The sequence below is a fragment of the Lagopus leucura genome, unplaced genomic scaffold (genome assembly GCF_019238085.1).
Source record: "Lagopus leucura isolate 7727_CA_CO unplaced genomic scaffold, USGS_WTPT01 Super-Scaffold_100002, whole genome shotgun sequence".
In the NCBI taxonomy this organism is placed as follows: Eukaryota; Metazoa; Chordata; class Aves; order Galliformes; family Phasianidae; genus Lagopus; species Lagopus leucura.
The window spans coordinates 30,152,151-30,165,733 of NW_024962263.1; positions in this window are offsets into that span (position 1 = coordinate 30,152,151).

Genomic DNA, 13,583 nt, shown 5'->3' on the forward strand with positions numbered 1-13,583 from the left:
TTGTCACCTCAGAATATCTGGGCTATTCCCCACCAATGAACTAGACTTGTAGCCTACAGACTTTCAGAAGTGATAATGAAATTGTGCATTCAAAACATTTATCTGCCAGTCTGTGTTGGCCTAAGCCTCAAACATTGTTCTCAAGCTAGCACTCTTGAAATTTATTACAAACTTAAAAGAACTTCCCAACAGCCTGCCATTATTACTAGAGAAAGAATGTACGTCAGGGACTGCCATTTAGGCCACCATTTGGAATGACATTTAGGAGCTACTGCTTGGAGTTGATGTCCAGAATAATGAGGCTGACATTAAGAAGACCCACCCAGCAAGCAGAGGCAGGAGTAATCTAATTATTGCTTCTTTCTTTCAGACTTCTCCACCTCTGTCTTTCCCGGCTTTCCTCCAAAATAAATTACTCTAATTGTAGCAAAAAACTGGAATTGAGAAGAGTTATTCTGTCTAGTTTGTGAACTGGTATTTTCAAGTTTCCTTAATGACGAATATAATGGAGAGGTTATTATCAAAATATGCAGAGTCCAGACTGTATTAAAGCTCTCTTGGGACCTGGTTTAGTATCTGTTACAGTTCAGCCAAACCAAACACAGCATGTTCAAGTAGATGATCTCTTGATTCTTACCTTTTGGTGTTTGTTTTCTGTAGCACAGCACAGAATCACAGAGCTAGTAAGATGTTATTGACTGTCCTCCATGCTGCTGATCAGTGCAACAGCAAACCATTCATATGTCACACTATGAAAATCAAGAGGCTCTTTTTTTTGTCCATTGCTCTTCTCCTGAGGCAGACAACAAATGACCAGTTGTCTATGAAGCTATAAATAAGACTGGCCATGTCTTGTCCTCTCTTTAGTCACATGAGCTCCTCTGTCGTATGACATTTTTATTCTCCCTTCCATTCTTCATTTTTTCACCAAAGTAATGCAACACCCTCAGAGTCAGAAAGAAAATCCATTATACTGTTTACACAAAAGCAGATAGTGCTAGGAAGTTTCTCAGAGCAGTAATTTTTCAACAGTGTGCCTGAAACTCTATTTGTACACTCGATGTACAATAAGTGGTTCCTGCTCCTTCTCCTTGAGGAAGTCAGAATCATAAGATCATAGAATTAATCATAGAGTTGTAGAATAAAGTTGTGCATGTTTTCCACATTTTTAATAGAAATTCAGTACCTGCCACAAGAGAAAATCTGAATAACTGACAAAAAACTTAAAGGGATTACAATTTTATAAGGACTAAGGAAAGTAAAATTGTTTGACAGAAGAAATGACTCCCATTTATATAACTTAGATCTTTAAAATATACAGGCCTATATGAATATCTCCATAAACTGGAGAGCAAAGATAAAAGTTTCCCTCTGAAAAACTCTCAATTTAAATCTCAAATACTGAATATATAATTTAGATGAATATGTTGAGATTTCAGATTAAGAGTCATTGCACAGTTTATGGATGCTGGCACTGACAGGGCTAAAATTCTCTGCAGATGCCTTTTGTTCTGAAAAACAAGGCTCTGTATTTCATACATAGGTCCACACTTCAGAAATATTCAATCTGTTTCTCATTAGCATGTTGATGGTTTGATACATTTTGGCTGCCAAGCAGAAATTAATGAGTTAGATGTCAAACTGACTACTCCAGCCTCATGGTCAAATGTAGTTGAGTGCACACTGTTGTGCCATAATCAAATCTCCTTCAGGCCATAGAGATTCACAGTAAAAGAAAACAGAAAAACCATCATATACAAATGATTACAAAAATTGATGCTAACCAACTCAAACTATTGATTAGTTGATTAGGTTAGATTCACAGCTCCACAGTTTCTTATATTCTTGTGCTCTTTTTGTAGATGGGTATAATATTTGCCAGCTTCTACTCCCCAGATTCCCATGACCTTTAAGAATGGTAAGCTGTATGTCCACTGATTTCTTGAGAACTCTGGAGTGAATCTTGCCAAGCCTCATGGACTTATGAAGGTTGAATTTTTGAAGCTATTCTCTTACAATACTTGTGATCAGAGATGGATAGTTATCAGTCCTGCAATCCTGGTCCTCTAACTCTGAGCTCCAGGCAACTAAAGATCTACTGTTACTATTAAACATTGAGGCAAAAAAACATTAAATGTCTCCTTACTTCTCAGATGACTATCCTCTCCAGGTATCAGTCCAATGACCTGTGACCTCCTCTTGCTACTGACATACTTGAAAAGCCTTTTTGTTGTCTGACACTACAGTGGCCAGTGTCAATTCAAGTTTGCATTGTCTTTTCTTATTTTCTCCCTGCCAGTGCAAACTTCATCTCTTTACTATCCATGTGAGCCAAGACCTCACTTGCAGTGGGTCTTTTTGCTGTCCTTGTTCAGTCATGCTTTCTGCCCTGCTTGCTTGACATGTGGCAGTGCAGTATTGCCTGCTCTTGGGCTTTTAAACCAACTCCTGTAAATACCTAAGCCCTCTAAAGTAGATACCCAAGAAATCCTGAAGTTCTCAAGGAATACTGCTTACTGAGAAACTTAAAATTGGTTCATTTACAGTCCCAACATATGTCTGGCAATGTTTCCATTCTGTTTCTCAAGCAAACGTATTTATAGGAAGTAATCATATCCTGTCCCAGCTTCTGTTTTACTAATGCCTTCTTTTAAGACTCACTCTCTAAATCTCTTCCTATCTGAGTAAGCTGGTTTTACGTTGACTTTATTCTTCTAAACACTGCTAATTAGAACTGAGCTTGAAATTCTAATGAGTCTTAATAAAGACTACCGAACATAATTAATATATTCTTATCTTTATTTAAAATACCTCACCTGATGCCTCTTGGAATTGAATTGTTCACGGCTATATGCATTTATATTGTTTAATCATAGAGAAATATTTCCAGTCCTCTTTTCTTGTTTTAGCTGCATTCTCTAGCAAAGATTCTTCTAATTCGTCCATAAGCAATTGTGATTTCACACTTTGCCTTAATAACTAAGGCAAATAACTTATTAATTAAGACTTAATAATATTATCCAATTCTTACTGCAGAATTTTGGATCTTCCCAAACACTGGAAATGGACTGCAAGTGTGATATCTGAAAGTTATATAAAAATGCAGATAGTCCTTTCACTGAGACAACTAGTAGTCATATTAGTGCTAATTTTTATAGGAAGGATATGTTTTTACACTTCAGAAGTGAGGTCTGCTCATGAATTTTTACACTCCTATGAAATGCATTCTCAAAATCTGCAAGAATAACTGTCAAGTAAGAAGTAGAGTTATATATAGTAGCTGACAAAGCAAAAAAACCAAAAAAAAACAAAAAAAACAAAACAAAACAAAAAAAAACAAACATAAAACCAAAAAAACAAATACCAAAAATGCAAAATTATTGTGCTGAAACATTAGATTGATGCATTCACAAAACTCAGTGTAAGAAAGCAAGGTCAGAGGAAAAAAACCCAACTGATTGTTTTGCAAATCTACCATGCAAACTATAGAAACCTTCGATTGAGCAGCAGATGTGAAGAAAATGATCGAGAGACTCCATATGCTAAAAGAACATTATTTAGATAACAGCAGAAGGTGTCTAGAGACTTTCACAATCTATATGACCAACAAAGGAGATGTGAAAACTGATGATTCAGGCTCATATAGCATCCTAAAAACACTCAGCTAAGCACAGCCTTTGAAATATAAATTTTTTTCTGCTAAAAAAGTAGAAGAAATTTGTCAAGACTTATCAACAGCAGGGTGATATGATACCATGATTTTGTTAACTTGCTTAATAACACAATCTCTGCCACAAATAGATTGAAAACTTCAAGCAGCAGAAATAGACTGACAGCCATATTTTAAATGTTTTTATTTAAGACGTGTGGTAAGTTGAAAGACAAAGTTCTATTACTAGTGGGAGGAAAAATGGCCAAATTCTGTGTGTCTGTTTCTGTTTTCCGTAGAGGTAAGTTGTGAGACAAAGAGATGAAGGCGGGGAAGATGGCAGGGACATTTGGAGTTGCACCAAGCCAAGTACACCTTACATTTAGCTTTTTTGAATGTACTTAGTTTCACATGAGGTTCCTTTTCAGCCCTGCTAAGGTCCCTCTGGATGACATCCCTTCCTTCTTTCATATCAACTGCACAACTCAGCTCGGTGGCACCTATTAACTTGCTGAGGGCGTATTAGATCCGATCATTTGTGTCATTGATAAAGATGTTGTAGCACCATAATGTGACAGTATGTGCAGCAATAATAGTGGAGTGGTAAAGTCTTTGACTACATCAAATGAGGATAAGCCCGAAGGCAGCAACTATGGACACAAAACCAAAAGAAAATTAGGCTGCTTACCTTTGGCTTCATCCCTTTTGATCACTCAAGTGCATACACCTGGGTTGGCCTTCCTACCAGATGCTCAATCACTCTTTCAGACAGTGATTTAGCATTTCTGCAATGGATGTTAAAGAGTGCTGGTCCCAAGATGGATCCTGAGGAACACCACTCTTGAATAGTTAGTGAGCACTCAGGAATTGTTTCAAGGTAAAAACAGAATAAAACAAAACAGAAAAATGTGTTCAATGAAGCAGAATATTATAAAATTAATCAATTAGAATTTACAATAACTCAATGGCTGTATCAAATATCATCAACAGTAAGAGAATAAATATTTAGCCAAAAGGGAAAAAATTAGCTGTGGTCCTTGCAAACTTCATTTATTTATTGCACTTGATTTGTCAAGTGTTTTATGTATCTAGAACTAGAGTCAGGCTTTGATTAGTACCTGACTCAGTGGCATCAGGAGATTATGCTACAGAGCTATATTTGTTCTTCCTTACTCTTTGAAGAGTAGTCTTTCAGACATTTCATTTCACTTTCTGTCTTAACAGCATAAACTTAGGTATTTTTGTAGCAAAATACAGAAATAAAATGTAGTCAGTTGGAAAACTAAGGCTATTCCGTGTGGATCTTCAGCATATTAATTCTTACTGCAGTCTACAAGGTAGAAATTCAAGGTTAAATATAATTAAGTGTTGTCCTGAATATAGTTGATTTTAGATTAAATTTTGACTGCCTTCTCATATCAGAACTCTTTCTGTTGTGTCTTAGTACTGCTGTATGGAAAGAGTGGAAAGTTCTGGTGAAGATTTGAATGCAGTGTTATGCTGAAAAAAGATACATGCACAATTTGGCAGCTATTTTTAAACTTCCAGAACTGCTCTCTAGAAAGCACAAGTTTTGTTAGAACATTATTTATTAGATGATAAGTATTCTAGAGTTACAAGCTCAGAAACTGCTATAAGTATGCCTCAAAGCCTTTGTATTGAATACAAAAGATTATTAAAGACAAAAGAATGTAATGTATCAGTACAATCCCCAACAGAAGTAACTAGCAATCATTTGAAAAAAGAAATATCTTACACTGTATGTAGAACCATCATCAAATTGAAAGGAAACTTGGGATAGGGGAATAGTCTTATTTACTTGCAACATTATACTGAATGGAATCTACAACGAGGGAAGAATTGTTTTCAGAGCATTCTCAATGCAATTTAAGCTGCTGAAAATTGGGAAGTGAGCAGAATCTGGAACACTGAAGAGAAAAGTGGAAATTAGAGGATTGACAAAAATCTGGTATGCAGAAGAAATTGGACCAGATGACAATGTGGTCCTGGACATATTCCTGAGGAGTTAAAAGTATACATTTAGGTAGCTGGAATCATTTCTGAATCTAACTAATCCACAAACAAAAAATCTGTTGAAGTTCTGTTGAAATTCACTGTAATTGATAAGATAAAAAGAAAATAATTCAAATGCTAAAATTCTGTACAATAAAAAAAAAAAAAAAAAGAAACAGCAAATCTAAAGAAAATAGCCTTGTTTATTTTCAGGCACAAACAGAGTTCAAAGAAGTCTCAGTATTTTCAAGAACTGTAGAAATATACTGAAACTGAACAAATACTTTGTAATGAATAATTTATTGTTCATGTGCATAATTCTGGTAATGGCCCTTTAAAATTCAGTCAAACTCCTAGTTTTGGGAGTCTGGCATCCAAATTTCAATTCAAAAGCTGTATTACCAAGTAAGCGAATGGTACCTAGAATGCTTGCTAGTGACAATTCAAATAAGAAGGTGAATTTTGTGCATCACTGCAATTTTTAATGCTCTTGAAACAGAACAAAACACAACAAAAACATTTTCTTCCATAATCCCATTTAGACATAAGTATTGTCCACCTTCTGGCATTAATTCCTGCATTTGGGATCTATCTATCCATATTGACTGATGTATCAGGGACTTCTTACAAAGCACATTGGCTTTTTTTTTCAGTATAGCGAAGTACACAGATGCAGAATGATAAATACTTTGTCTGGCCATTGTTTCTGGTTAGATAAATGGATATTTTATTTGATTTTCTAATAGTGTGCTACAAACGCGAAAAAATGAAGCCTTGCAATTCTTCAGCATTTTTAACTTTGAGCACCAGATGATTAAGCATCTCTTTCAGTCTTAGTCTAATAGTCTTTTTCTCATTGAAGGGACTGATTAGTTTTAAAGTGAACAAATGTCAAAGATAACATACCTAATTAACTACTATGTTTATGTTTTAAGTGGAAAGCATTTTATTTATAATCCTCCTTCTTTCTAATTCTGTGGGAGATATTTGACAATTTTTCTTTATTACGGTAGATATTATTTCTTTTTGAGCTTCTGACTTGCACGTATGATAATTTTAAAAATATGAACTTCAGTAATAAAAAAATATGAACTTACAGTATTAGAGTGTCTAACAGGAAGAATTTTCACGATGATCCTGGTGAATTAAGTAGGCACAAAATGTGAACTCAAGTGATGTTTGACCTTCAGGACTTTGCACAGTCATTGGTGTAACTGTACACAGCAATTGCAAAATATTTTTCCCCCTGTGGTGAGAGTGAAAAGCAGACTCTAGAAGGCTAAGCAAGGAGAAACAAAGGGCTTGAATAAGATATGAGAAAGACACATGCATATCTATTACTGCAAGAGGTAGTCTGTAGTACACTGATACCTACAGAGTCGTGGTGTGAAGAAGAGGCCTCAAGGGACTTCTAATTCATCCAAATGAAATTAACTGAAATAAGATTTGGGTCATCCATCTTGTCAATTCAGGGTGCTCAGTTTTCAAATCCAACTGTTTACATGTGGTATGTCACTAGAAAAAAAGGAACACTGCATAAAACCAGTGCTGTTTGGGGGTTTGCATAGCAGTCAACCATTTTGTTATACTGCTGTATTTGCAAAATATTATTAGAAATCTTCAATAGCTGGGAAATCCTACACCAAGACCCTTAAACATAGTTTCATTGTAGGGTCCAAGCAAACCAGAAATAGTTAACTATAAGAAGTTATCAATGGAGACTAACAAAAATGTTGCTTTCACCCCAAGTTCTGTCATACTAAAAGTCCCTTCTTTTTCTACCTAGAGGATACGATGGAAAAATATAGCTACTTTCATAAAACCTTGCAAAAAAGAGGAGGACAGGAAATAATAAAATACTGGAAAGTTATGTCAATGGAAATACCAAGCAGCTCTGCCACAGTGGAGGAGGACAAAATTTTTTTGATGTTTCTTTCCTCTATTTCTAAAGATCCCGAGCTGAATTCTGAAGTCTGTACTTAATTTGAGCCACTGAGAGTTAATTTCAGAAATAACATTATATCTTTTCCTAGAAGCTTCCTTACAAGTGATTGCGAGCTTGTTCATAAAAGCCTCATGACATAGGAATCTCATATCTTCTCTACGCCTCTCCATTTTGCTTGGAAAGGACCAGGGTATTGATGCATATTCAAGCATCTAGGGTGCTCTCTGTTGTCTACATATGAGATAAGCTTGTATGTGTACAGAAGGTGTGTGCTCTAAAAACCTTGAAGCACACATTGCCACATAGGATGGAAAAGGAATGAGAAGACTGAATGAAGCTAAGAAGAAAAAATGTGCTAAAATTTCAGCTGAGACACATTAGGGACGGTTGTACTTTTCTATGAATATTTCACAAAATCACTGAATCACAGAATCTCTAAGGTTAGAACAGAATTCTAGAGAATCATTTAGTCCAGACTCTTTGCTTATGTTGGGTCAACCAAAACTAGGATGAGTTTCTAGGATGAGAAGACCATTCTGAGTTGCAATTTGGCTGTTTCCAGTGTTGGAGTATCCACAACTGCTCTGGGCAGACCGTTCCAGTGAATGATCATCTTCACAGTAAAACAGTTTTTCCTAATGTTAAAGTAGAACTTCCAGTATTTCAGCTTATGCCTCTTATGTTTTCACTGTGTACCAGACTGTAAAGACTGTAAAGAGTCTTTTCACTGTGTACCAGACTGTACCAGACTGTAAAGAGTCTGATCCTGTCATCTTTACACCCTCACATCAGTATTTATTCACATTTATTAAAATCCCCTTTGAGAGAGGCTTCTTCAAGGCTATACAAACCCAGCCTCTTCAGCTTCTCTTCACACATCAGATCATTTTCAAGGTGCTTGACTGGACTCCCTCCAGTACATGCATAACTTTTTCATACTGGGGAGCTCAGTGCCATACATATTATTCCAGATGTCTTCTCACTAATGCTGAGTATAGTGAAATGATAACTTCCCTTAATTTGGTGGTGTTGATTTTCCTAGTGCAGCCTTGATACTGCTCACCATATTTGCTGCAAGGCAATGCTGGCTCATGTTCCCACCAGGCCTGGTGCCCACGAGACCCCCAGAATAATTTTTGCAAAGTTATTTTCCATCTGGTTGCCCTCCAACCTGTCGAGGTTTCTTTGGATGGCAGCACAAACGTCTGGTATATTAACTATTATTTTCAGTTCTTTTTTTTCCATAAGCTTGCTGAGAGTGCATTCTGTCCATCATCCAGATCATTAATAAGGTTGTTAAATTATATTGGCCCTAGTACTGACCTTTAGAGTACACCACTACTGACTGGTGTCTTGACTTTTTGCCACTTCCAATCACAACTGTTTTATCTTGTCAGTTCATCGACCTATTCAGACCGCTTCACTCTTAATTTATCTAGTCTATACTTCAACTATTTGTCAATGTAAAGGCTATAGTAAACAGTGTTGTAAATCTCATTAAAGTCAAGACAAGCATTATTCAACAATCTTTCATCATCCACCAAACTAATAATGTCATTGCAGAAAGTTTCCAGGCAGGTCAGACATGATTTCTCCTCCATCAAACCATGCTTACTTCAGTCACCTTCTTGTACTTAATATTTTTGTAAATTTGCCCCGATGTCTTTCCAGGGTCAAGGTGAGGCTGACTGGTATGTATTTCACTGTCTCCTTCATCTTGTTCTTCTTGAAGATAGTGGCAACTTTCATTTCTTCTGACCCACAGGAACCTCCTCTGATCTTTCCAAAATAACTAAGGATTACTTTGGCAAGGACATTAATCAGTTTTCCTTACCATTTATGAATTGTTGAGTGCTATGGACTTAAATACGTCCCTTAACTTCTCTGCTTCAGTTTACCTCTGATTTCAGGGGCCTGAGATTCCTGATGGCTGGTTCAACAAGAATGAGCATAAGAAAGCATTGAGTATCTCAATCTTTTTTGTGTCTTTTGTCATAAGAACCCACAAGAACCCACTTTGTCCCTAGTCTTCCTTTTGTTGTTCAGAAGTTTATAGAATCCTCTCTTCTTGTCCTTCACAATCCTGAGCGGATTCAATGTGAGCTGTGTTTTGATTTGCCTAACTTAATTCCCACATTCTTGGGTAATGTCTTCCACTTTATATATACTTCCTTTTTATATTTGATAGTAAAGAGCTCCTACCACTTTTGCTTTATATCCCGGATGTGTGAAGATTCTTGCATTTGGAGGTGATCTTTGAAAAAAAAATCAGTTTTCCTGAACTTTCCTGAACCCCAATTCTCTTGACAACTCACTGCTTTTGAACTCTTCCAAGCATGTACCTGAACATGACAACGTCTGTTCTACTCAGACATACAGTCATGCTTTTTGCCTTATTCCATTCTTGCTGGATCCTGAACTCTACCGTCTTAGTGCAGCCAAGGGTTTTCCTGATCTTCACATCTCCCACAAGGTTTTCCCTTTCTGTAAGTAAAGCTCAGAAAGCCACCTGCTCTTGTCTAATCATCAGTTACCTGTGTTAAGAAGCTGATATCAATGGTCTCCAAATTTTCTGTGTTGTGTACATCCAAGTTATTAAAATACTCCACGAAGACAAGAACATGTGATTGTGAGACTTCTTCGTGTTGCTGAAGAAGGGCTCATAGACTTTTTCTCTCCCACATGAGGGAGCACATAGCAGAAAGCCACAATGTAAAGCACATTTATCTTCCCTCTAAGCTATAAGCTCTTGACTGGTTCATCCCAAAACAGAGCTCCATGTCTGCAATTTTTTCATGTGAAAACCAGCTCTCCTCATCTTCTCAGGTTGTCTTTCAAAATCATCCTGTGCCCATCCATTGTAGCACTTTAGTTCTGGGAGTCTTTCTGCCACATCTATGTGACAGATAGCTTGCAAGTGCATTCAGACCCAAATTTCTCTTGTTCTCCATGCTGCATTCACTATATTCCTGTCACTTCAGAGAGTCAGCCAGTCATACTGATTTCCACCCCCAAAACTGTAAGAGCTTTCCATATAATGCTGCTGGCTTGCCACGTCCTTATTAGAATGCATATGCTTGAGGTGGATTGCCTTTGCATAATTTGACTACTGTCAAACATTGAGGTTTTACTCTAATAATTTTCCCTCAAAGTATTTGGTCAGCTATCTGACAGACATTTGATAGATATTAATTAAATGTATGAAATAACATATTTGACAAGTGTTTGTTGTTGTTTGTCTCTCCAAGAAAAATCTGGCACAGAAACTGTCCAAAATATGAAATTGTTTTGCTGAATATTCATTTAAAGATTTTCTACAGAACATGTTGCACAGCAGTTTTGTTAGCAATTAGTATGGACTTCAAGATGAAGAAGACAAAATATGGAAGAAACGTATTACCATAGGTTTTAGGTTTTTGGATCTAACCAAGAGTGAGTGTGTGCATTTCTGAAAGGAAAGTTTGAGCATAGAAAGCTTTAAAGTTAAAAGAAATCAACAAAACCATGCCTGTCTCCTTCTGACCTAGAAGCTGAACACAGCTATTTCCTACATTAGAGAGCCTAAAAAAGTAGCCAATTATGGGATCAATAATTAGTGTCAAAATGATGAAAGGTCATATCTATTAAATCAGTTGTATCATGGGTTGTCATTTCAAATGAATAATAAAAAATTAAGGTTAGTTATCTTAGAAATACATATATTATACATATATATACATTTTTGTTGTTCAACATGCAGTTCTTAGAGCTCCCCATTCTATAACAAAAAACTTCCCAATTTACAGACTGAACAAAACTCAGCAAATTGGCTCCTTAGGTTCAGCTCTCCTCCAGTTGTCTCACCCAAGACACTATAAAGAACTGCCTTGTAGGCTTTAGCTGTGAACAGTATGCTCTGATCTACTCCTGCAACTTCACAATATTTGAACTTTCTGTTTCCCAGGGCACTGCAAAAACCTTTTGCTCCTGTTACTCTTGAAATAAAAAGCAGTGTTCTTTATGAATTTTTAACACAGCACACTTTTCCTGCCAGTGCTTTCAGGCAAGTCACGTCAGTATCTGGACACTTAGATTTGAAGCTCAAAGCCTGACTGCCTCTATTTGTAAACAAGTGTGAACAGCGTGAGCACAGTAGTGTCACTTCCCAGTAAATTCAGTGTTAAGAAATTACAAATGTATGTACTATAGAACTGTTTGACAAAGCTGTATTGAAATGCATTATTTATAGTAATCTTTTTCAAAACCTGACATTTTTTAAAGTTTTCAATTTTGTGCATCATAAAATTGTAATGTTGGTTTTGAAAATGGGAAAAGCATCAACAACAGAAAACCTAATGTGTTTAGCCTTTTTGCTTTCAAAGAACCTTCTGCAAAAAAACAAAGCTGGTTGCTTTTTTCTCACCTTAAGAACTGATTGCTCACTTTGGTCTAATTACTGCAAAAGAATTACAGCTAATCTTTCTCTACTGTGGCATTCCAAGCTTGCATTTTGTGTGTGTGTATTCAGGGGAAGTAGTATGTGTTGAGACTGGATTATAAAATCAGTTCTAAGCCTTTAACCCCCATCAGAACACTGAATAATTGAGAGGCCTATGGACACTGACATTTATGGCAAAGAAGGAAAATAGATGTCTATTGATGAGGCTGTTTCTCTGATCATAGTTCATGGCTTCTTTCAGTGGTGGAGTTAACATTACCTGCTTGATGTCAGGAGCTGCAGTGATTGCTGCCAGATGGTCCCATGACGATGGTCTCAAGTCTCCTGTACCCATGATAGCTCTCTTCTGATATGATCAACATAATTCAATCACTGTCAATACTTATTTCTTCCTTGTTTCTCCATGCTAGTTACTTGCTGACTTTTCCCATCCATACTTATTTTGCTTCTTCAGCAGAAGGGAAAATAAAAGTGAGCATTTTCCAACTTCAGTCTTAATAAACTTTAGGTTTTGCTTTGTCCTCTTCTTTCCCACAACAGAATTTATGAATATAGTTTGATTTGTAAGAACTGTAATGTGAATGTAGGGAAAGTTTATGTGCTTGAATGTATCACTGTGACCTAAATGGAATAGTCATTCTGTTGAGTTTTACTAACTCATTGAGTTATGTCTTCTATCTAAAGACTTTTTATCACACTTTTGAAAAACTAAGTGGCTGTTACAAATCTTATCTGAAGTAGACATCACCGATTTTATAAGTTCAACTTATATATGCTAAATATTCATTCATGACTTTTTAATGTTCAAAATATTTTATTTCCTATAGTGGGAAAATATTACACTCTATAAAAGTAGCTTTACTGTTTTCCGCTCTTTCTTTAAGATGCTAAGATAAATGAATATATCCTTTTTTTTTCTCTTAATTCATTAAAAATTGCTGTGAAGAGCCTGTGGAAAATAATGGCAGTTCCAGTGTTCATACCTCTGTCTTGTACTGTAACCTCCACTATAAGTGCACTTCTCCTAGCCACAGAGCCTGGCACTGCAGTAAAGTCAGATCAGACTTGAAGCATATGTATTGATGTGGGAAAAGAGAGGTTGTCTCTGTCTTTCTTCCAAAACTCTCATCACATCCACAGTGGTACACTTCATACCTTGATATCTTATTTTTGTATTGCTTTCATGGTTTCCAATGGTACTGTCCATCACTTTCTGACAGCTTCTCCCATTTGATTTACACTGTAGACTGACAAATTTATTCTCCATTTCAAAGTAACATTTAAAAAATTACGTAGCACAGTAATGATCTTTTCAATGCCAACTTCTGAGAACTCCCACAAATTATAACTGTTAATTAATTGTCTCCATAGCATAGTAATCATTCTATCCAGAAGTCATGCTACTTTGGGTGACCTGAAACTATCTACTCATCTTTTCACTTCTTGTTTCATTGAACAATGAGAAATTACTTCCTTCAGTAGATCCTCCTGCTAAAAAACAATCGATCTATCTATTTATTTTATGCCTTATCCACTGT